This window comes from Camellia sinensis, chromosome 11 (genome assembly GCF_055761805.1).
Source record: "Camellia sinensis isolate YWXY chromosome 11, ASM5576180v1, whole genome shotgun sequence".
Taxonomy (NCBI): Eukaryota; Viridiplantae; Streptophyta; class Magnoliopsida; order Ericales; family Theaceae; genus Camellia; species Camellia sinensis.
The window spans coordinates 94,651,065-94,661,995 of record NC_138971.1 but is presented as its reverse complement, the minus strand read 5'-3'; the positions used below and the strand labels follow the sequence as shown (position 1 = coordinate 94,661,995).

Here is a 10,931-nt window from a genome sequence, read left to right as displayed (position 1 = left end):
AAGTTTATGTGTGTATATGTATATGTATAGATGTGTCATATGAGTGGTGGAACTCATCACTTTGAAGTCAAATAAAATATCTGAGGGAGAGAACCGAGAGAATGGAGAGCAAAGGAGAGAGGAAGCTCTCCAAGAGAGAAAGAGAGCTCACCATCCATGGAAGCTTGGGGAAAGTGAAGGAAACTAAGAGAAATACAAAGATTGAACTAAGGTATGACCATCTATCTTGAATCCTTATGTTTAAAGCATCAATTACATGAAAGATTGATTTGGAATATGTAATATATAGATGAATTGGAGTTTTGGATTATGGATGAAATGAACTCTCTTCATGAAATTGAACCTTGATTCCTTAAGAGTTGCTTAATTGAAGAGTTAAATTCTTTATATTTGTTTATCTTGAGGTTGATTATGGGAAGTTGAGCTCCAATCTTGAGGTTTTGCATGATTAGCTATATATGAATGAAGATATATGTAAATATGAAAGATGTGAGCTTTGAACCCCAAACCATGGCTATTTTATGCTCTTGTGTTTTAAATCTTAATTTTGTTCTTGTGCTTGGGAATTGAGTAGCATTTTGAGGTTATGATGTTTGAGGGAAGTTAATAATGTGATATTTATCATGTATTAAAGGGTTTTGGGCTTTGATTTACATGAATTTGAGGTTTAACTTTGAAAATGAGAAGGTCCGAATCAAGAAGCCTTTTTTGGACTGAAAACTACCCAGAACCGCACGTGCGGCGGTTCGTCCTGCACGTGTGGCAGTCCAGTCCCAAAACCAAATTTGAATCTGCTAAAAAGGCACGTAGTCCCACACGTGCAGCCCCATTCCCGTACGTGCGGGGACAGCTCTGTTCAACCAACTTTGAATAAGCATATCTTTTGCATCCAGACTCCGTTTTGAGTGATTCTTGAGCCTAAAATCAAGCCTCGAAAGTCTAGTTTCCAATGGTAGTGGTCTCACTCCCAAATTCTAAATACAGAATTAGATATTCCCAAATTAGTGAGAGTTGCTCACTTTCTCCCTACCGATTTTGTACCATTTCTTCGTCTGACCCATTTTCCTATCAATTCCTCCTATCTTCTGAGACATGGATTATGACTTATTGAAGGCTAATGAGTTTAGAACCGATATGACTAATTGATTAAAGAGTAAAGTAAGGAATCGGGTATATTCTTATGATGCTATGTGCATTGTGTTTGTAGGCCCAGACGAGGACATCGTCCCACTGCTGTCAGAAACTTATCATTGTGAGTAATAGTAGTGTAACGATATGTTATACTTACTTCTGTTGCTTATGATTTATATATGGTTGTTGAGAATGACATATACTATTGACATTGTGCTCTGATTGAATTAACGGACATAATTGAACAATGGCACTGTTATGGACCTAAGGTCGTTCTGTCTGTGTTAATAAAAGTGGGCCTGAGGCCATTATGATGTAAATTGATTATGATTCATGGCCAGAGGCCAAGGGAGGTAGTATTCATGTCGATGTTCTACCTACCCTACAATGTGTGGACAGCTGTCGTTATGTAGGCCTAAGGCCATTCTGTATTATCTATGGGCCTAAGGCCATTCTGTATCTTATATGGGCCCGAGGCTGTTCTGTATTATCTGTGGGCCTAAGGCCATTCTGTATCTTATGTGGGCCCGAGGCCATTCTGTATTATCTGTGGGCCTAAGGCCATTCTGTATCCTATATGGGCTCGAGGCCGTTCTGTATCACATGTGGGCCGGAGGCTGTTTTGAGATATAATTATGAACAAGATCTGTGTATGACTTGATGAGCTTATTTACACTCTTTAAGACTATGCTCTATGAATTAACCTCCTTACATTGCTATTATTCACTGGGCTTTGCTCACTCTGTTTTTATATATATTTATGTAGGTGAGCCATCAGGGATCGACATTAGAATTGTATTGAGATCCATCTGTTTGCCAAGCTACCTGGGGTACGCCTCCGTATTGAGGCCTTAATTTTGATTACTGGGAGTTATGTACTTTATGGAGTCATATGTAAGTGTGTGTGAGATCTATATAAATTCTGTGATTGTATATGTATATTTGGAAGTGTATTTAAAGGCTTAAATCTATCTAAGCCATCATGTATGCACATGCTCAATGGATGTTATCTTTATCTTGATATTTGCTTCTGCTAAGGCCCCGTATTTGGTTAAGTATTATTTTAAAATTCCGTTTTGAGGCCTATGTTCAGGTCTGTCATGCACCAAACTTTTAGGGGCGGGTTTGGGCCGTGACAAGAGGGATATGTGAATGATGCTTGAAGGATAAAACAGGATACGCGAGGACACATGAGGGATACGCGAGGAATACACCAAATAAGTATCCATTTATTTATTTATTTATTCTATTTTTTTTATCTTTTGTATTTAAATACGCCAAATGAGTATATAATTTTTTTCACAATTTTCATATTATTTTTTATTTATATTTTTTCAATTGTCAATACTCTCTACCCTCATTCTTCTTCTTCTTTCTTTTTTTTTTTCTTTTTTCCCCCTTTATCTATTAGGTTACTTTATTTTATTTTTTCTCTTTTTTTTCCCCTACACTGTTTTACTATAAGTATTTCTTTACCAAATTTTTAATTTTAGGAACTTTAATGTTAATATTTATTTATTTAATATGAATCCCTCTGTTTATTTATTAATTTGCTTTAAATTTTATTTTCATGCATATTACATTATTAAAATTATAAAAAATATTTTTTTTTACAATGTATTCATGCCATACCCGTATCCTACTTTTTAAGATTTTAACATATCGCTATATCCATATCATCATCTCTCGTATCGGTATCCATACTTCCTAATTTATAAGGTATTGTCCATTAATTAGATCACTAAAGAAAAGTTTCATAGCAGACCCCACCACTCAAATTGGTTTCTCTCTAATTGTCTTGCTTATCTTAAACCTTCTGGCTTTTTAAGAGAGAATCAGTCTTACTAAAGCAGAATCTGAACCAATATCCCATTACATCTAGAGAAACAAAAAGATGAAGTTTGGGAAAGAGTTCAAGAAATAGAAGGTTCTTGAGTGGACAGAAGCCTATATGGACTATAATGGACTCAAACGATTATTGCAAGATATCCGACACTTTAAACGAAGTAAACAACCCCCAACACCCATAAGAGCCTCACAGCAGAGATTAACGCTGTGTAAAGTTTTCAGTGGTCTAAACTTACAAGCTAGCAATATAGCAGTCAACACAATGCAACACGAAGACTCAAGAAAGTTATTGTGTGTGTCAATTTCCGACCACACTGCCAATCAAGCACTTAGCTGGATAACACCGGCAGAATAGGTTAAGCCCGAACAACTTGCAACAGAAAAAAGAGATTCCGACGGTGGCTCGTCCACCCGGGGGCACTCCGACGATCAAGTCAGTAAAATATCTCTCAAAGATAACCAATAGTGCTTAAGTCACTAGACAGAGTATAAAAGGCATACCTTAGACCCATGGGGATGCCTCCTTTTTAATAGAAGCCTAACTCCAATGAACTTAGGATTACTGCTAATCCCAGTAGGACTAGGATAAACTCTCTAAGAGTCTTATCTTTACCCAAACTGAAGTCTTCTCTCATTCTAGGACTCTTGTCCCTCATTCACTTATCCCAGATTCTGGTATCTTCGCAGATAACCTCGGCCTAGACAAGATCATTTCGGCGTTATGACCAGGACACGTGGCACCTCAGCTGGCACTTCGGTGACACCTCGGCCACGTGTTGTCATTCAAAAATTATGTCCCCACAACTGCTCCCTAGGTTCTATTACCTCAGCATCCTGAGGTAATGGAACTTTTATCATTCTTTTCTTTAATCATGACCGCGATTTAACTTCAACTTGTAAATTTTTAAAATTTCAACAAGTGTTAAACATGACCTTCGTTTAGCTTCAACTTGTAAATTTTTAAAATTTCAACAAGTGTTAAACATGTTCTCGGTTTAACTTCAACTTGTAAATTTTCTTAAAATTTCAACAAGTATTAAACATAACATCGGTTTAACTTCAACTTGTAAATTTTTCTTAAAATTTCAACAAGTGTTAAACATGGCATCGGTTTAACTTCAACTTGTAAAATTTTAAAATTTCAACAAGTGTTAAATATGTCCTCGGTTTAACTTTAACTTGTAAATTTTTAAAATTTCAACAAGTGTTAAACTGATCTTGGCTTGAAAATTCCAACTCTCAAGCATCATTCTCCAGTCCTCTACATGGCTTCCACCTACTCCTTTGTGGACCTTATATAAAAAGTCTTTAAGTTAGACTGAGCTTTTCTCTTCTCGGACTTAATCATCTAGGTCGAGATCTTGTCTTCTGGAATCTGAGATCTCCTCACTTTAGGCTGAGCTCTTCTCTTCTTTTCTCAGTCCTAATCATCTAGGCCGAGATCATGTCTTCTGGGATTTTCCATGCCTGACCTCCCGCGAAGGCCGGTGAGAATGTCCTTTGGTCCCACCATGCTGAGGGACTGTAGGAATCGTTTTTTGCCCCCCTTTCTGGGCACCTTTCTTGGCAGCTGGAATCGGCATATCTTGTAGCGGGAACGGTGGCTGCATGACGTTGTTCTGCATCATGAAATTGACGACCGTTTGCATGTTCGCCAATTTGTTCGCCATTCCCTTCACCTCATCGTCCCTCCGCAGGCATCTTTCTTTCCATACCTGGAGGCCGTCCTCGTTATAATACCCGCTCCGGTCCGATTTCTTCGGTATGTCGCCCTCCTAGCCGACGTCCTTTCCTCCGTGATTCTTATCACGAGTCTCTTCGTTGCATTTGTCTTCTTCGATGTCAAGGTCAATATGTTTCCCACTCTCAGTAGAAGTGTCGTCCCCAACCTTTTCTTTCTGTCTGTCGTTGGCCATCTATTCTCCTTTCTTTCCCACAGACGACGCCAAATTGTGTGTGTCAATTTCCGACCACACTACCAATCAAGCACTCAGCTGGAGAACACTGGCAGAATAGATTAAGCCCGAACGACCTGTCACAAAAAGAAGAGATTCCGGCGGTGGTTCATCCACCCGGGGGCACTCCGACGATTAAGTCAGTTATCTCTCAAAGATAGCAAAAGTGCTTAACTCACTATTCAGAGCATAAAAAGCATACCTTAAACCCATGAGGGTGCCTCTCTTTTATAGTTAATTCAATCTTAGTCCTCATAAAAGCCTAGCTTCAATGGACTTCTGCTCTGTGCTTATCCTGGACTCTTTAAGAGATAAAGATAAACTCCCTAAGAGCTTTATCTTTATCCAGTCTGAGTTCTCTCATCATTCTAGAACTCTTATGCCTTATCCGCTTATCTCGGATTCCGATATCTTCAGAGATAACCTCGGCCTAACCGAGATCACCTCGGTGTCATAACCTGGACACGTGGCACCTCGGCTGACACGTCGGCATCACCTTGGCCACATGTTGGGACTGAGAAAATATATCCCCACAATTGCCCCCTAGGTTCTATTACCTCAACATTTTGAGGTGATGAAACCTATATCGCTACTTCCTGCCAGTATGCTGGCTTAAAGTGTCTTAACCAAGGTCATCATACAGGCCGACATGTCTTTTAAAGAACAAGAATTCCATTGAACTCCTTCACGCGTATAAGCTGTCATGCATCACAATTCAACCATTTCAGCCACGCGTCCTTCTCTTACTGGATCGTACTTGGTACGTGCGTCTAAATCGTCTCGAGTATGTGTGCACCGTCTAACGCACACGTTGTTTTAGGCACATTAATTCAGTTTTGCCGCCGTTTCAAGTTTTAACAAAACTTTCTCCCTCTCTTCGTCACTTCACTTTTTGTTTAATCCTCTAGCTTTTTCTCTCTCTAGCTCTTAGCTTTCTCAAACCCTCATTTGTTCAAGCTTTCTTAGTTCTGCAACTTGCTCCGTTGACCACTTCCGGTGAGATTTTCACCGATCCTCTGCCTTTACAACCGTTGTCAGACTTCGGCAATCCCCATTCCGGCTTTCATTTCCCTGGTAAGCCGCTGCTCCTTCTTGTTTTATTTGTTGATCTCTAAGAAGTTTTACTTCATTATTTGGTCGCCATTGCTGTTCTACTCAAGTCTTTGATTTATGAATCTTGTATCTGAGTGTATTTATTTCACGATTTTGTTCTTTGCCCATGTCTTGAATACTCGCACTGCTCATAACTTTTCTGCACTTTTGCCACTGTTCTTGACCTTATAGCCTTCGTACTTACAATGTTCTTGATAGTCCATTTTTGTTTTTGATTCTGAAATGCATTCTTACTTTTTTGTTTTCCAGATTCGTGCCTTCAATCTTCATTTCCATAGATCTAGGTTTGGGATTTGTTTGTAGAACCCACGATTTTTTAGGAAAAACTGAAACTATTTCCACAAATTCTTACCCAGCAAGTTTTTAGTTTTTTGCTGAGATCCCAATAACCCTTTTAAAACACCTTCATTCTGAAACCTAGTTCCTCCTAGTTAGACCGATAACATGGGTATGTGGAAACATAGGGTAGATACCCCGACCAAGTTAGATCACTTTAGGCGTGAGTTTGACATCCCTGCCGATGTCTATCAGAGGTTGGCTGGGGAGGAACACTCTATCATGCCTACAGCTGATTCCATGCCCCTTCCTGTTGTAGCTTTCATCGAGTGCGGACTTCGGCTCCCATTCAATATCCTTTTTCGTGAGATCATTCACTACTATAAGTTGAACCCAATGCAGGTTGCCATCAACTCCTATCGAGTTATTAATGGCATCATAGCCTTAGCCAAAGAAGAAAACGTTAGGATCACCTTAGCCGATATCCAGTTTTGCTATACCATGTGTGGCCTAAAAAAAGATGCGGGCTACGTTTACTACCTCAAGCTGAGATCTACAGAGTACAAAATCGTAGCCAACCTCCCAAACTCCAACAAGGGGGCTGGAGACGACTACTTCATTACCTTGGGGAATTGGGAGTTCGCTCCAGATGAGGACCTCCATCTTTACCCTCTTCCTCGAACCGTTTTTGTAGAGGGTAATGGTAAGAGCCCTGTGTCCACATTACTTGTTTGTTTCAAAGTCTTCGATACTCTATTTGTTTCTAATGTCTGTTTTTCTTGCAGCTCTTCCTCAGCCACCAAAGGGCTTCCGTCAGTCTTTCTTTCCCAGCAAAGACTTGAGGAAACTTTTGGATCTGCCAGTCCACAAACGGAAGGCCCCTCTTCTGCTTAATTTCATTCCTACGTATAAGTCAGCTTTTCCCGACGTCCCCAAGAAGAAGAAGAAGAAGAGTCTGTCTCCTCCTTCTGCCATAACTCCTCAGACTACCTCCACATCTCGGCAAGATCAAGGATCGACCTCTGATCCAGCCGAGCAGTCGTCAACCTCGGCTCCTTATCTGATCCCAATATCCTACCACCAACGTCAACGACGAAGTGTTTTTACTACTGAAATGGGCTGCCAAAAAGCAGTTGCTAAGGATCTCTTAGCCAGCATCCGTAATTCAGTTGATGCCCAATTAGCGCCAACCCAGCCAAAGCCGAAGACAAAAAGGATTAAGAAGGCTCAGCCAAAGGCAAAGGTGACTCAAATTGACACCGAAGATGCTTTGTCGATCTCGAAATTAGCTTCGAGCGAGAGAACTACATCTGCTGCCGAGAAGAGGCCAGCCAAGGCCCAACCATCTAAATCCCCAAAATCAAAAAACCCGAGGTCATCTGCTGCAACCACATCGGGGATAAGCCAGTTAGGGCTAATGATAGTGCCGATGACATAAACGTCGGTGTTGCCCTTAGTACCGCTCTCCTCCTTCCTGGCAATCTTGACCGGAATGCCGAGCTGAGCGAATATGAAAACTATGCCCTGATGCTCCAGCGCTCTGTCCAAGTAAGTGTCTTTATTTGGTCATTTTGCTTTCTTTCTTGTACTTAGAAAATTTTCTAATAACTTTTATCTTGTTCACTTTCAGGCCATCCAGCGTGCTCATTCCTTCTCAATACAATCCTTTGAGAACCGGAAAGAACTGGTCGATAAGAAGAGAGAAGTTGCTAGTCTGCAAAAGGCTAACAAAAGCTTTCAATCAAAAATAAAGAAGTTGGAAGACCAGGCCGAGGCTGCCATCAAAGCTCAAACTGATGCCGAAGAAAAGGCAGAACCTGTTGAGGCCATCAAGAAGGTTCTTAAGGCCGAGAAGAAAAAGGCCGAGGAAAAGACGGCCCAGGCCCAAAAAGAACTGCAAGAAGCCTTGGCCACGAAGGACGCCGAGCTCAAGGCGGCCGGTGAGAAGGGCTACAATGAGGGGGTGGCCGATGCCACAGAAAATTACGAAAAGCAAGTAAAGCAAGCATGCAATAAGGATTTCACCCTTGGTTGGATGTCTTTACTTAACAAGCTTGAAATCCCCGATGACTCCCCACTCCGGAATACCGACGTCTTTCCTCTGCCATTCCCCTCGTCTCCAAGCTAATCCGATGACGACTCTGAATCTGAGGAGGAGGTTTTGGTGAGGAAGCCAAAAGATGCTGCTGGAACCAAGTCCTCTTCTCTGAATGAACAAGTCCTGGACTTGACTCAAGATGAGGAGGGTGAGGAGGTTCCCAAAGATGCTACAGCTGAGAAGGCATCAGCCGACGTACTTCTTACCAACAAGAGCCTTGACGAAACCCTTCAAGAAATTGATGCCGAGCTCACGGCAGAAAAGGCTGCCGAGGTGTCTTCCCAGCAGTCGTCCGAACTTCAGACCCAACCATCTGTTGTCGCCGAAAAGTCTTGACTTTGATGTCTTTTTCCTTTGTATTTTGTACTTTGTTTTTTCTTTTTGAAGTAATGTAAACTCTTTACATCGCCGATGTGCCTTTAATTCAACTCTTTTGTTTTGAATGCTTGCATGTTTGCCTTGTATGCTTCCATACTTAGTATATTTTGTATATTTTTAATATACACTTCAATCTTTGTGCAACCTTCTCGGGGTGGAACACCTCGGTAATACAAACTGATGATTTAACTTGGCAAGTACCCAAGTACCTTTCTTAGCATAACCTTGGTTTCAGCTTGTAAATTTTTCCATAAAATTTCAACAAGTGTAAAACATTATCTCGGTTTAACTTATAAACTTTTCTCAAGTTTCAACAAGTGTTAAACATCATCTTAGTTTAATTTCAACTTGTAAACTTTTCTCAAGTTTCAACAAGTGTTAAATATCATCTTGGTTTAACTTCAACTTGTAAACTTTTCTCAAGTTTCAACAAGTGTTAAAACCATTTTCTTCTCCCTGCCCCCTAAGGTGAACCTAAGTTCCACTTGGGTTCTCATTATACATGTATTCCAGAAACATCAGCAAGTATCTTATCAATCATAAATGTAGAAGAATTCTGCTAAAATTTTATTCATTACGTCGGCAAAAAACAAGGGAAATCTAATGATAGAAAAATTTCAGATTACAAGTATTCTAGGGTCTTGGCAACTCTTTGCCCTCATTATCTTCAAGCCGATATGCCCCATTGCCCAATATGAAAGTGATTCTATAGGGTCCTTCCCAATTTGGGCCAAGCTTGCCCTCCCTGGGATCCTTCTTGTTGTCGACGACTTTTCTCAAGACTAGGTCGCCGACTTGGAACTCCCTTAGGTTAACCCTTTAATTGTAAGCCCTGGCAAGCTGTTGCTAGTATGCTGCTAGCTGAATTGCAGCTTTCTCCCATCTTTCTTCTAAAAAATCCAGATCTCGGGCTAAGAATACATCATTAGTCCCATTCTCTACTAGCTGGGTTCTGATCCCTGGGATGCCGACCTCTAGCGGAATGACAGCTTCTGTGCCATAGGCCATGGCGAAGGGGGATTCCCCTGTTGATCTTCTCAACATAGTCCGATATGCCCAAAGTACACTTGGCAGTTCATCTATCCATTTCCCTTTGTTGCTTGCAACCTCTTCTTAATCCCATCCAAGATGACTTTACTAGATGCTTCTGCTTGTCCATTGCTCTGAGGAAAACTCAGGGTAGAAAAGTAATTCTTCATTTTGAACTTTGCACAGAAGCTCTTTATTAGCTTACTGTCAAACTGTGTTCTATTGTTGGCAAATATTGCTCTCGGAATCCCAAATCTGGTGATGATGCTCCTCCATAAGAAGTTCTTCACGTCCACATCTCAGATCTTGGCTAGCAGCTCAGCTTCTATCCACTTAGTGAAGTAATCTGTTACTACCAGCAGGTACTTCCTTTGTCCAGTTGCTTGGGACAGTTGCCCAACGAGATCCATGCCCCATTAGGCAAACGGCCAAGGACTGGATACTGGGTTCAGGTCTGCTGGTAGCTGGTGTATCAGTGGTGCAAACCTTTGGCATTTTTCACACTTCTTGACATAGGCCTTAACGTCCTTCTGCATGTAGGACCACCAATATCCCTAGGTGATGGCCCTATGAGCTAGTGATCTGCCCCCAGCATGGCTTCCACAAATTCCTAGTCCCAATAGAAGCCTAACTCCAATGGACTTAGGATTACTGCTAATCCCAATAGGACTAGGATAAACTCTCTAAGAGGCTTATCTTTACCCAAATTGAAGTCTTCTTTCATTTTAGGACTCTTGTCCCTTATCCGCTTATCCCGGATTCTGGTATCTTCGCAGATAACCTCGGCCTAGCCAAGATCATCTCGGCGTTATGACCAGGACACATGGCACCTCGGCCACGTGTTGTCATTCAAAAATTATGTCCCCACAGTTATACAAAACCAAGTTCCTCATGTCATATAAAGGAGCTGAGAAAGAAGTGACGTTCTTCAAAAAGCTTGATGATGATGAGCTCAACAAAGTCAATAGTTTTTACAAGGACAAGGTGGAACAAGTATTAAGTGAAGCAGCTATGCTCAATAAACAAATGGATGCTTTGATTCAACTGAGGATTAAGGTGGAAAAGCCTGATTTTGATGGCTCTGGTTCTCTCGGACGTCTTTC

General features: G+C 41.1%; 1 pseudogene; it reads left to right on the top strand.

Moving 5' to 3' along the window:
• The first annotated feature begins 3,025 nt into the window (after positions 1 to 3,025).
• Positions 3,026 to 10,931, top strand: part of LOC114320752 (phosphate transporter PHO1 homolog 10-like) — a 30,471-nt pseudogene continuing 22,565 nt past the window's right edge.